The 14,995-nt window shown below is 36.2% G+C and overlaps 1 protein-coding gene across 3 annotated transcripts in view; it reads right to left on the reverse strand.

Annotated features, from left to right (window-relative positions):
- The window catches only part of LOC124285828 (trafficking protein particle complex subunit 13-like), a 194,562-nt gene that overhangs the window by 169,144 nt on the left and 10,423 nt on the right, over positions 1–14,995 (reverse strand). The window lies entirely within an intron of this gene.

Here is a 14,995-nt window from a genome sequence, read left to right on the forward strand (position 1 = left end):
AAAGGGAGTCCTTGGGTCTTTGAGGTTTTCTGCTAAAATACTGAAGACCACCTGATTCTGTCATGTTACTATAGTTTTCAATCTGCCATGCAATGACAGACTAACTTGAGTAATATGAAGAAATGAATGGTTTATAACTTAATGTGAGTAGTATATTATCTCAGGACCATTCAAATCTTTAACTTTCATCATTTGGCTTATGACAAGGACCCATTGAACGTCTTTTTGTATTAACTTTGTTTAAACACTGTCCTATATTCCTGATATATGTCAAGTGAAATCTGTAGAAACGGTACAAGAATTGTGTAGGTCTGAGTGCTATAACATTTATTTATACTCCTTTGTTAGGCCTAGCTTCACCAGGTTTTAGTTCTAGCTGACATTTTATGCTACATAAATGAATAAAGGACGGTTTGAGAATATGCACAAGGTTGCTCATGTGAACTTGAATAATGGTGAATATTCCAACCAATGTTTGGAAGATGTAAAAATGTGTAGAATTCACGGCAGGAAAGGTCAAACATACCCATGCCAATGACCCCTTCAGCATAACCATTTCATGCCAGTTCCGGTTACAAGGTTTACTGACTTTTCACTGAAGTTGTTCATGGCAATGCCTCACATCTAACAAATATATTCACTCTTTCCAGTCTTTACATTTAGCTGTACATACTCAGCAGACTATAATCTATTATATCTTTCCTTAAAAGAATTAGATAGCGTAACAAAGTATCTGTCTTTTATTACTTGACCAAAGCTTGAGCATGGTCAACATTTACATCATCCCTAACCCATGCAGCAGGAATAATATTTGTTTTTAACCAATTTTTCAGCTGGATTCTTGTTTTTTTCCAAAATGCCTTTGATAATCCCACATTTTACAGCAAGTGTAATTGGATGTACTACCTTATTTCGGCCAATTTGCATTTTGTAACCAGAAAGAGTGTTTCTTATGCAAGTGTTTGACTAGCAAATATATGAATAACAAGCCAATTCACCGATATGATGGATGACTCTTGAAAGAGATCTGTTTTTCTCAATCTTCAAAGGGACTTCAAAGGGAGGTTACTCTAAAGCTTTCCACCTTTTCTTCGAGCTTAAAGAGCAAAAACGTGTTATGGTATAATGTGATGAAGTCCCATGTTGTGGAACAGTGTGTCTGTTTTCAAGATCATTAAGTGCAGGACATCGATTTACAACCTTCTACATTCTGAGACTACAAGTCTCGGGTTTAAACCATTTATGTCTTCTGAACACATTTCGCTGTGTTCATCTTCTGAATACATTTTGCTAAGTTGTTTTCAAAAGAGTATGACATATTGATAAATTTTTCACGTAAAAACACAAAAATATTGCACAGCGAAACCCTGATTATCCTGTCTATCTATAAAAAGTGTTCCACTTCATCATACCAGCTTCTAAGTGCCGCTTAAGGAAGAAACCTGATTATCCAGACTGTACAGTTCCCAGTGAAATTGACAGCTAAACATATGTCTGGATAAACAAGTCAAGGCTATGAAGTATTGTTTACCAGTTTAATTGAAGGTGCTTCTGTACATGTATCAACCATTAAAGTCAGTCAGTCAGAAAAACCAACAGCAACATTTTGTGTAGCCTTGCTCCAAGGCTGTACTGAATGTTGAGCTCATGGATGTATAGTAATTCTATCCCTAAAAGAGGCGAACAGTACATATTATTTTTAGAAATTATCACTTAAACCATTATTTTTACCTTAGAGACTTGTGCAAGTCTACATTTTGTGCTAAGTACCAAAACAAAGTTCGCAGAATGCTAATCTTCAGTTGCAGGTCCAAAACTTTTGAACTCAAATCCTTCAGATCCTGTGTGTGCCCAAACAGTTGAATCTTTGCACAGTCTTCTCAAACCTTATCTTCCATTAGACTTTTCAAACATTCTTTCCCACGTTAAGTGATACTGAGCTTCTGTAAACAGTTAGGCAGTTTCTAATCCAATACTATCATGATTTAATGATATCCCACTGTACACATGCATATGTAGACACTTCCAAACGTAATTATCATCTTACTGGTGTGATAACATTCTGGCAAATGTTCATCATTGTCCAAAAAGTCTGACACTGAATAAGCCATTGATAAGAATATGTCTGCATTTTACAAACTAATCAGAAATCAGAACACAAATTGTGATAACCTGTTCAGGGCAACCATCAACACAATTTAAACTCTTCAAAAACTGAGATTATAGAGTGTGGAAATCGTTTCATCATAATCAGAGTAACTTATTTCAATGTGATCCAACATCTGCCTTAATGCACACTGTACACGCTGACACTATCAACCGAGATCTTTCTGACTTGACACAAAGAAAGGCAACTGTGAGTATACGATCATTAATCACATGTTCATAAATGAGCATGTGTCCAAAAACAACTTCACCCAAATAAATTGTACATACTTCCACCTGACCAATCCAACACTTTTGATATTTTAAATATTAATATTAATGGAGAAAAAATATTTAGGTGACAACACATTTAGATCAAGACTTGATAAACATTATTTATATCTTTCTCCACAATTATACTTCTAAATTTTATCCTATAATTTATACCTTAAACTAAAGATCTATTTCTTGATTAGGCTTTACATTTTATTCCCATCGGTTTATCTGATTGGCTGCCAAAACAAACAAAGACTGAAATTAGAAGAAAAAAGAAGACTAATATCTTACAGTTAGGTGAAAATAAAATAAACCAAACACAATTTTATCATTGCTGTTCATATGAAATGGTAATGTGCCACCAAAACAAATTCAATCAGTTATTTCTCAGTATCTTGCCAAGTTAAAACTTGTTTGGTTTATATTCTTTCATAGCAGTGCTAATCTGGAAGTTTAAAAAATCTGAAAATTTAAAATACTGGCCTGCTTCTATCTCTTTACAAATTGCTAAAAAGGAAAAAAGTGTTCTGAGCATTGGTACAACATCAGCTTATTGTTTCCAAGAAAAAAAGGCACAGGTCAAAGTAGACTTTAGGAAATTAGTATTAACACTCAATACGCACTGATGTATGATTATTGAAAAAACATGAATAAATAGTTGTATGTCCTATGGTATTTGCTTTAACCCTTTTTCTCTTTATGAACCATTGTTCTCTCTTGAGGAGCACCCTTATATGTGTATGTTCGAATCATGACACATTTCATGGCTCATTATAGCATGATCATTGTTAGATAATACATGCTGTTCACGTGCGTATTATATCCTAGAAGCATCATTCATATTCAAGCCATGCAAAGATACCTTGCACCTTTGTCCTTCAGGATGGCAATGCATCAAGGACACAATTTTATCCTCAGCTTTGATTGGTCAGGATTGACCTCTGACCTTCAAATGACTCCTGTGAACCTCATACATTCCTTAGTCTGTACCCATATATGGGCATGATAGTTTCAAGATGCAGAAATTTGCATATCATGTAATTATTTTTCAACTTTGATGTGATGTATTACTTGCTATTAAGAGACTGAAATGTATTCTATGTACTGTCAAATTTCAAATATGATTTATAGATACAAGTAATGATTATCATAATGATATATGCACACTATTGCTACCAGTGAGTATGACCGAGCATTAAATGATGAGTATTATGGACATATGTCAATGCTTTCATGTGATATGTGGTATGGTAAACATGGTGAGTGTAGTAATTTCTCTGGGCAAGGATGAAAACACAACTTAAGCGTAGTCATAATAATCTGTGAAAATATTATTAAGAAATTCACAATCTATTAAATCTCATTTTCCTGTTTCATACTTCGGGTCAACAATTTCATAATGCTCTACTATAATAAATATGCATGGATGGATGGTGTAATTTGAATATGGATACAATAAATATCTCAATGCAAGTACAAGACATTTTCGTATCGTGAGTTGTGCCTAAAGTTATTTATGCTTGAAACAAGAACAGAATTCCAAATGAACATATAATCATTGATACTGTTGGTACATACATGTCCTCATGTGTGAGAGCAGTGTGTGGACAATATACACACACTTATTCACACGCAACTGAATAAGGAAAGGAATATTAGATTGCAGACTTACATATCATGGTTCGATTGTCAAGATACATCAGTATTACTGCCTTATTTGATTATATTGCTGTGAATCATTAAACTGGAAAACCAAAGCAGCGAACTTTATACTTTCAGAATACATGGATGTATGGAGATATATGGATTTGGATATATGAAAATATAATGATTTGAATGACCAGGGTTGAGAGCAACTACAAGATAATATACGAGTTCATATTTATTGTTATGTTTATGACTGTTACTATAACTCCTAATGACAATGGTAATAAGTTTTTAAAATAATATCAAACAACAAAGATTCAGAGCCCCAGATAAGATTTAGCTCATGTGGGTACTGTACCCACTGTATTTTTTTTGGAGTGGGTATTATGAATGTTGAGTGGGTATTTCTCCTGTCACCCACTGCTATCAAATATGTGCGTATTTCAGTCATTTTACTCACCTAAGTATACGTCATTGAGTAAGTTTACTAAGCAGGTATGTTCTGCCTCATGTCATACCTAATCCAAACCAACTTAAATATAATGGAAATGATTTCATAAAAAATCACTCATCCTATACTGACAGTACAACACTTGTCCTATACTACCAATACAACTTGATAGCAATCGATGTCTTTTTCATTATGCAAGCGATTTTTATAAATATATTCCGTACGCATTTGTTTTAAACTTTTTAGCGTATCTAACATTTTAAATGCGTAATTGGTACGCAACAATTATTTTTTCAATGCGTAATTGGAAATTTTCTATGCGTATTTTACCCAGATACGCAGCTTATCTGGGCCTCTGTAGAGATATATTTATTTTGGACAACTTCAGATTCTGGTAAGACCAAATCTGTAAACAATGTTACAAGAAGTATGGCCTAATCATCAGAATCAGCTTACTAGTTTGTACACACATTATTTCAATTTGCAAAAATAGAATGGGAAATTTCTCTGATTGAAAGAAAAACAGTTTAAGGAAGATTAATTGATGGTATGAAACAAAAACAATTCACTGCTGTCCATAATTTGACATGAGAAATTAGCTATTTTATGTCAGATGAACCAACTATCATATTGTTCCTGCCTTATGGGTTCAATGTATTGACTTGGTCCAGTGAACTGTGCTTGCATCGAGGTATACATGAGTGGAAGGTAGGATGCGGCAAAGATGCGGCAAAATGCACCTATGCAAACAAGTCCAAAACTAACCTGCTAATGCTACAACATATCTTGCCAAAATCAACTAAAATGCCTTACATTATCCACAATACAAGCGATAAAGTACTTCAAGTTGATTGACATGAAAGTCTTGAATTTCTTGAGAGAAAAGAATTGGTATTTTCAGCAATTGTTTGACATAACTGAATTGTACAAGGTGTTAAATCAACGACTGAAAAAAAGAAAAGATAAATGAATTTATATTATCAGTTTTTTAAGAACCCCCCAAAACCCAAACAATCAATCCATTATGCAAACTGTTTTCTGTATGTCCTTATCATGTAAATCGAGTTACATGTAAATGTTTAATATTACTGATAACATTTTTTATATCAACATATATTCAAGTATATATTCTGAGAGATTTTGTCATTATTTCAATTAATGTGCAATGTTTTTATTTAACAGTGCCTAAGTTATACATTCAATCAGACAAAATATATATATGCAAGGAAACCCAGTATTAAAATGCCCATACTACCGTAATACTACAAGCAGTTGTATTTGAAGTTTGACAGTACAACTTAACTGTAATATAGTGTTCAGTCATATTAAGACATATACAGGCATGAGATTTCTTTCAAAATTCAAATGTGAACATGTTTCAGATATTTTCAGGAACCTGTTGAAATAACGTAAAATAATGACATATCACCTGATGACTTACTAGTATTTGGCAGATATGAAGTATTTTTACGTGAAACATTATTGTATAAAAAGTTCTAGTGTTCCTTTATTTTCTGCCATCAGTATATCTTTCATAAAAATTAACCAATTTTAAGGTTACAAATCTGGTGAGTAGGAGTTCTTTTTTCTAACAGTGGCATAATTAATACAAGAATAGAGACTTCCGAGTGTGATAATCTGATGCCTGTATACTGTAGAGCACTGGAGAACTGCACAAGGTAGGTCCCGTATTCTGCACGACTATTTCACTTCTATATAGTCTAAGTACAGCATTATATAGTTGTTTATTATGGGATCAAGCAGGATTCTATGGTAGCAGTACGATTGACTTAGGCATTGTTATTGTTCCAATAAAATATTATTGGTTTTCCTAACTACTTGTCGTGTTGTCATTTTCCTCATGCCATGCCTTTCAGGTCCTGATCACAGGTGTTATTCAAGGACAAGCTGCATCCTTGTGACTTTTGCTCCTCTGATGACCATTTTTTAAACTGGGTTCTGTCTTAGTGCAAACTTGCTGTGGCCACTATGTCTTCAGGCACTAACCCCCTTCATAATGCTTCCAGTCGTGGAGGCAGGGCCAGAAGAGGTCACATGGTAATGCTAATGGGCTTTGTGAAGTTTGTTGTATCACATGTCCAATGCTGTTAACGTTTACAAGAATATTTTCTGACAAGAATGCCATTTACATTCCTACATGTAGAAAAATTAATATTGTCCCCATACATCCTTTCATTTTCTTTTCTTCAAAGAACTGAGCCATACTTGGTTTGAATGTTAATAACTCTAGATTCAGTATTTCAAGTTGGTACTTGAGCTGACATAAGCTAAGGAAAACAGGAATCAAATGGTATTTAGCTGTGCTAGCAAACCGAACATTTCACCAAAAGAAAATATATACAATATGCCATCACTCTACTTCATGAATCATTGTCACATGATTTTAAAATGGAGTCTTATCACCTGACAGTTTGTCTCACTGTCCTTGAACTTATGTTCTCTACCACTGTATTATTCCAACCAGCCCTCATTGTAAAATCGAAGCCATAAATGAAGCAAGTCCAGATTTTCCTCAGGTTCAGGATTTGAATCTCCTACCTTCCTGGGGACTCATATTCAATTTAAATTTTTCTTGTTTCCCTCAGAATGACGGTGACAAAGCGCCAGTCTACCATTACACCAGTGTTTTCGTGATGCTAAATAAGCTAAAGATGTGGAATATATAAAAGCTAATTTACCAGGCACTTACTGCCTTCATGGTACTACCATGATCAAAAAGTTGTATGGGAGTAATCTGACCATATGTGCCTATTATTCGGTGAAAATATTCTGTTTGCACCATTAGTCGACTTGTATGTGAAACAAGGCTTTTCCATTATCAAATGATAAACAATGCTAGTTTCAAGCTCTGTGTATTTAAGCATAACCAGATCAGGATGATAGTCATGCCTTTAACAAAATAAAGCAATAAATGTTTTCCTGCCTGAATGACATTTGTTCTATATCTGAAAACCATGTACTTGTTAGGGAGAATACTATTCAAAAGTCTCTGGCACTTTTAAAAGTGTATGTCTTTGTTTATAAACGCCTGTCACATTTTTAAAAATGACAAGGAAAAAGAGAAAATTTGAATAGAAAATATGCTTATTCTATTGGTCCTATATTAATACGATATTTTATTTTAATAATGGCCCCATCCAAAGTATACTAAGTAATAACAAGCCAGAACAAAGACAAAAATAAAGAATCAAATTTTATCTTTACATAGACTACAGACAACGGTCTTCAAGAAAAATATCCTTGAACCAATTAATATAAAATGTCTATGGTAAACCTAGATTATCAACATTTCATCCCTCCCACACATTCAATAACAAGTTGGTTTAAAGATGCTGTCAAAAGCTTTAGATGCAAATGTTGACATTTTCAATGTAAGTTAACACGACAATAAACATGAGTTCTTTAGAGCTGTCTTATATAGGCTGGTGGCCATTTTGGTTCTGTGGGAGTCTCTATCATCATATTTTGATGCTGAAACAGGTGTATATCTTGTAGGTGATTAGATCCCTCAGGGTCAATCCTTGTAAACACTGGGCAGTTTTTATTCTCAGGGCATTATCCACTACTATGGGCATTATCCACTCTACAAGACCCCGTGAAGATCCGGGTTAGAATTGATCTTCAGTAACCCATGCTTGTAGTAAGAGGCGACTAATGGGATCGGGTGGACAGGCTCGCTGACTTGGTGGACACATGTCATATCCCAGTTGAGTAGATCGATGCTCTTGCTGTTGATCATGGGATTGTCTGGTCCAGACTTGATTATTTACAGACTGCTGCCATATAGCTGAAATATTGCCACGATGAAGGGTATTCAGGGAAATATCATACAAGAGAAGCTCCAAGATGTATGTCATGGGTCTACCGATTCCAAGAACATATAAACATTAAATAAGGCTATATCTTAAAAAATGTCATTTAGCCCTACTTATATTTTTATTCACTTTGTGGAGGAAATGTAAATTTGGAGGAAATGAAAAAGTAAAGAGTAAAACACTGAAGTTTCATCACACTGAAAAACTGATAGTATTGCACCAAAATGACATCTCCTGAACATAGAATAAGTTTGCATAATGTTTAACAAACAAACAAACCCTTTTGCATGTATCTTCATGGTATTTATTCAGCCAGTATTAATTCAACTTTTCTGGTATTCATCAAATCTGTAAGGTCTTCTTTAACCTTTAGGGTATTCAATAACTTCTTGTGCATCAATTCAACCTGTCTGAGCTCTAGATTTTTCATAGTGTTTAGCAAAACAACAACATAAGAACAAGTGCTTCTTTGCATACATTTAATATGCAGATAACCTGACACTGAATGGATTGACACATGATACCAGAAATCTGGAAGTCTTTAAGATGTGTTTGATGACAACCCTTAGAAAAACATGCTGCTCTAAATCTAAATACCACCATCTTCAGACAAATACTCTGAACTTCTTACATAGAGAAGCAGAACAAAATTACTGTTAGATACTACTAAACTGTCCAATCTTGTAGATACGTAGATACAAAATATATAAAATATGTATTTTCCCAAACAAGTAATTTGTAACTTTCACTCATTCTGACCTCTCATTCTCAGTCACTCATCTCTGTAAATACTGCTTCCCCTGGGTACAACAGAAACATCTCTACATATGAAATCCTGTCCCATTAAGGAAGTGATCTACAGCAGGGACATAAGCCGTGCGTCTCATCCCATCTCATGAATCCAAAATATATCCATCAATACTACACATTTCTTTCTGTGAATGTCAATAAGTGTGACTCACTTCTTACTTCAGAAAATTTTTTTTTTTGTTTCCTTGAATGAGAACCATCACTTCTCTACGCCTGTCTGCTGCATCTTAATTCTTACTACTTAAAACAATAATGTTATTAATGATCATGATGATAACATAGAATTTTAGTGTCATTTGGGGACTTTTTGTGAGTTATCTGTTTTTGAGATAATATTTCTTCTGTAGCATTATTATTTATTCAAAATTATTATTTATTTACACAAAACGTGTAGCATGTTTTAGGAGAATCGCCAAATATGAAAACATACAAAATTTCAATGCTGCAGCTGATGAGTGAGTAAATGCTGCATCAGTTCAATATCATCATATACTGCCTGATCATTATGATAATGATGATGCAGTATGTCAGATTGGTTTAGTTTCAAGGAATTTGACATATTGTTCCCAAACAAATCTGCAAGAATGTTTCCAAAATTGGTAGTGATATGGAATGATGTCCATTCAAAAGTTGAATAAAATCAGGAAAAGGTCCCAGTGACATTACAACAGTGATGACAACAACACCACCTCCATCAGCGATGCCAGCAACTTAATTGCTTGTCGTACGCAGCTACTAACAGGATCGACTGGACAAGTTCGCTGACAAAACACAATATTCCTACAAACTACTTGTCAAAGCAAGTGTTATTCTTCATATGCTACAGAAACCTTGAGACAGTGATCTGGGGAGCGGTATTTATCAGTGTACACAATACAATTGCTAATCAATAATAATATGTAGGGCGGGTAGCTGATGGTTCATTTTCCCAGGGGAAAAACATTGTAATATGTTATTCTATTGAAAGGTGTGGGAAGGTGGACGTGACTTCATGTCAGAGCAGCGATACACACAAGACTGTTACCTAACTGCTTTTGTCAGCCTCATGTAAACAAAATATGGAAGGTCTTCATGCTGTAACATTGTGTCGAGATGGAAGGCATTTGAAGAAATGCTTCGGATTGTTACCTAACTGCTCTTGTCATCCCCTTGTAAACAAAATATGGAAGGTCTCAGTGCTGCAACATTGTGTCGAGATGGAAGGCATTTGATGAAATGCTTCGGATTGTTACCTAACTGCTTTTGTCAGCCCCATGTAAACAAAATATGGAAGGTCTTCATGCTGTAACATTGTGTCGAGATGGAAGGCATTTGATGAAATGCTTGAGATTGTTACTGAACTGCTCTTGTCATCCCCTTGTAAACAAAATATGGAAGGTCTCAGTGCTGCAACATTGTGTCGAGATGGAAGGCATTTGATGAAATGCTTCGGATTGTTACCTAACTGCTTTTGTCAGCCCCATGTAAACAAAATATGGAAGGTCTTCATGCTGTAACATTGTGTCGAGATGGAAGGCATTTGATGAAATGCTTGAGATTGTTACTGAACTGCTCTTGTCATCCCCTTGTAAACAAAATATGGAAGGTCTTCATGCTGCAACATTGTGTCGAGATGGAAGGCATTTGATGAAATGCTTCGAGATGCATTTGATGAAATTGATTGTTACCTAACTGATTGTTACTGAACTGCTCTTGTCATCCCATTGTAAACAAAATATGGAAGGTCTCAGTGCTGCAACATTGTGTCGAGATGGAAGGCATTTGATGAAATGCTTCGGATTGTTACCTAACTGATTTTGTCAGCCTCATGTAAACAAAATATGGAAGGTCTTCATGCTGTAACATTGTGTCGAGATGGAAGGCATTTGAAGAAATGCTTCGGATTGTTACCTAACTGCTCTTGTCATCCCCTTGTAAACAAAATATGGAAGGTCTTCATGCTGTAACATTGTGTCGAGATGGAAGGCATTTGATGAAATGCTTCGGATTGTTACCTAACTGATTTTGTCAGCCTCATGTAAACAAAATATGGAAGGTCTTCATGCTGTAACATTGTGTCGAGATGGAAGGCATTTGAAGAAATGCTTCGGATTGTTACCTAACTGCTCTTGTCATCCCATTGTAAACAAAATATGGAAGGTCTCAGTGCTGCAACATTGTGTCGAGATGGAAGGCATTTGATGAAATGCTTCGGATTGTTACCTAACTGCTTTTGTCAGCCCCATGTAAACAAAATATGGAAGGTCTTCATGCTGTAACATTGTGTCGAGATGGAAGGCATTTGATGAAATGCTTGAGATTGTTACTGAACTGCTCTTGTCATCCCCTTGTTAACAAAATATGGAAGGTCTCAGTGCTGCAACATTGTGTCGAGATGGAAGGCATTTGATGAAATGCTTGAGATTGTTACTGAACTGCTCTTGTGATCCTCTTGTAAAGAAGAGAAGGAAGGTCTTCATGCTGCAACATTGTGTCGAGATGGAAGGCATTTGATGAAATGCTTCAGATTGTTACTGAACTGCCCTTGTGATCCCCTTGCAAAGAAGAGAAGGAAAGTCTTCACATTGATATGGTTATGGCACACCTAGAAACATATCAAGGTGGCCCTGGATCACAATCATAGGTTTCTGGCATACAACTCTTCAGTGTAAATTGTGGTGCCTAAAAAATAGACAACAAAGCCACCATTGCCCCCACGTCCCATAGGGTGGGACAAAGCAAGACAACTAACACAGTAGAATATTTAATGTCATTGAGGTGCGACAAAGAAAAGGAGTGAAATTTCAGGTTTGTATTAAGAGGAATCACTTCATATCCCAGCAGTGTGGGAAGCAAGTGTTCTCTGACTTCATCAAATCAAAATACATTAAGGCTGAGAAAATGTCCATCTATATGAATAATAAAATGAATAATATGGAAAAGCTTAATGAATTCTTCAAAATATTATCTTTCAAAACCCAGCTTACATAAAATAAAAGCTGTTTTATTGATTCCAGGATGACTGAAAGTGGCAACAAACATGAAGTAAGAAGTCTTTATACCATCTCTCATTCAAGTCAACGTTTGAAGATAAAGCTGTTTGATATTGTCTTATTTTATGAGCAAGCGAAAGCTATCGACGAATCCTGGTATTACCAATGGTACCAAGCTGCCCTACATCTAGATCAATAGTCCAGGATATCCAAGTCAAATATTCCCCGAATCACTGAATTTCAAAACATTCGCAAACATTTACCCTTATGAACTGTCGAACTCAAAATGAAATATTGCAGAACAATTGCCGAATCATGAATAAGACAAATCATTTTTAGTGTGACTCATAAACTTATCGAAACTAATACTTAGTCAGAAAACATTCAAGAGTAACCCAGAGGAGTGGGGAGAAGGCTGACTTCTATCTTCCCACAAGGCTGGCCTCCTGAGGTATTGATTGTTGAAGCAATGCAGGCTAATAAATTCTGACAAGTCTACTAGTTGCATGGCCATTGGGGCAAATGTGGTCAAAAATCTCATCAAAATCACAACATGTCCTATCAGGATGCGATGAAAAGCACTTGTCCAGTACACAGTCAGGTCCTGTCCCAATCAACCTGATCAGCCAGTTCAGAAACCTGGCAATGATGGCCACTTCCTCATGCAAGAAGAAGTTTGATTATTGGTACGGGTTATAGTCTGGTGTGATCAGTCGTCCCATGTACTTATTAAACTGGGCTGCCTTCATCATTCCTGGATCCATATTGATTTGTAGTTGTTGGCCAGTAAACAGCAATTTCCAAAATTGTTGAGGATAATATTACTTTGATCGCATTATTCGGTCTTATAATAATGGCCTAGTAATATTGGATTATTTTCATCAATGGGGTTAAGGCTTGGTTGATTAAAATCTGAATCAGCTGGTGTTGGGTCATTTGATGAATATAGAGCACTGATGCTGGTATAAGTATGTCACTATAAATATACGTACAATAAAGTACTGGTAGTGGTATATTGAACCTTATGATGTATAGATAAATCATCCGTTAATAAATATGCATCACTGGTGATGTCATTGGAGCGGCATGAATGGACACACAGTACTGTTGATGTCATTAGAGTGGCCTAGCTGGACACACAGTACTGTTGGTGTCATTGAAGTGGCCTGGATGGACACACAGTACTGTTGATGTCATTAGAGCGGCTGATGATGACACACAGTACTGTTGGTGTCATTGGAGCGGCCTGGATGGACACACAGTACTGTTGATGTCATTAGAGTGGCCTAGCTGGACACACAGTACTGTTGGTGTCATTGGAGTGGCCTGGATGGACACACAGTACTGTTGATGTCATTAGAGCCTGGATGGACACACCTGGGATGGACACACAGTACTGTTGATGTCATTGGAGCGGCCTGGATGGACACACAGTACTGTTGATGTCATTAGAGTGGCCTAGCTGGACACACAGTACTGTTGGTGTCACTGGAGTGGCCTAGCTGGACACACAGTACTGTTGGTGTCACTGGAGTGGCCTAGCTGGACACACAGTACTGTTGGTGTCATTGGAGTGGCCTGGATGGACACACAGTACTGTTGATGTCATTAGACCTGGGACACACAGTACTGTTGGTGTCTGGGCGGCCTGGATGGACACACTGTACTGTTGGTGTCACTGGAGTGGCCTAGCTGGACACACAGTACTGTTGGTGTCACTGGAGTGACTGGATGGACACACAGTACTGTTAGCTGGACACACAGTACTGTTGGTGTCATTGGAGCGGCCTGGATGGACTCTCCAGTAGAGTACACACAGTACTGGCCCTCTTGCAGTGTAGTCCAAATATCCATAATGTCTTTTTGTAAACAGTTAAAAATATAATACCTTAAAGGCAATGTTACATTGAGAGTACATGTAGAGATTATTATGAGAAACTTTTTAACACCACAGGTAATGGCAGGCGGTTTGTACCATATTTACATCAGATGAAATCCATAAATGAATGAAGTCTTCAGTAATGGTTTGTTCCTAGGAAATAGGAAGTTATTCAAGAGAGATAAATGTTGTAATAATTGGGAATAATATATTGTGCCACAAACCATTATAATACAATAAACATGGAAACAGCCATTCATTAAATGTGGTACTAATTAAAGAATGTTATAACAGCCATGATGAAGTTATCTATCCATTATTCATATCCAGATGATGAGAAGGATTAAAGTATTTCCTTAGCCTCCTTTCAAACCAAAAAGGAGGTAATTAGGCTTTAGCATATTGGCCGTCCCCACAAGATCGATTCAAAATGTTTCAATACTATTATATTAGAATCTGCTTAGAAAGGCACATTTTAACATTACATCAACTAAAAGTTAATGACTACTGCTAAAAAACAAAGACACATCACACTTTGTACTTCTAAATTAGAAGAGGTCCCAGGGATTCTTAGAGGTGAGTATTTTGATCCCCATAATCAGTAAATTTTAACATTCCCATTTGACTGGAGACAGTACAAATTTACAGTGAGTGAGTAATAATGGGTTTACACCACATTTAGCAATATTCCAGCAATATTGAATCAGGGGACACCAGAAAATGAGTCAGTGAGTTTAGTTTTACACCACACTCAGCAATTTTCCAGCTATATGGCAGCAGTCTGTAAATAATCAAGTCTGGACCAGACAATCCAGTGATCAACAGCATGAGCATCGATCTGCGCAATTGGGAACCGATGACATGTGTCAACCAAGCCAGCGAGTCTGACCATTCGATCCTGTTAGTTGCCTCTTACGACAAGCATGGGTTACTGAAGGTTCATTCTAACCCGGACCTTCACAGGTGGACACCAGAAAAG

The sequence above is a fragment of the Haliotis rubra genome, unplaced genomic scaffold (genome assembly GCF_003918875.1).
Source record: "Haliotis rubra isolate DU_JTF1 unplaced genomic scaffold, ASM391887v1 Scf37, whole genome shotgun sequence".
Lineage (NCBI taxonomy): Eukaryota > Metazoa > Mollusca > Gastropoda > Lepetellida > Haliotidae > Haliotis > Haliotis rubra.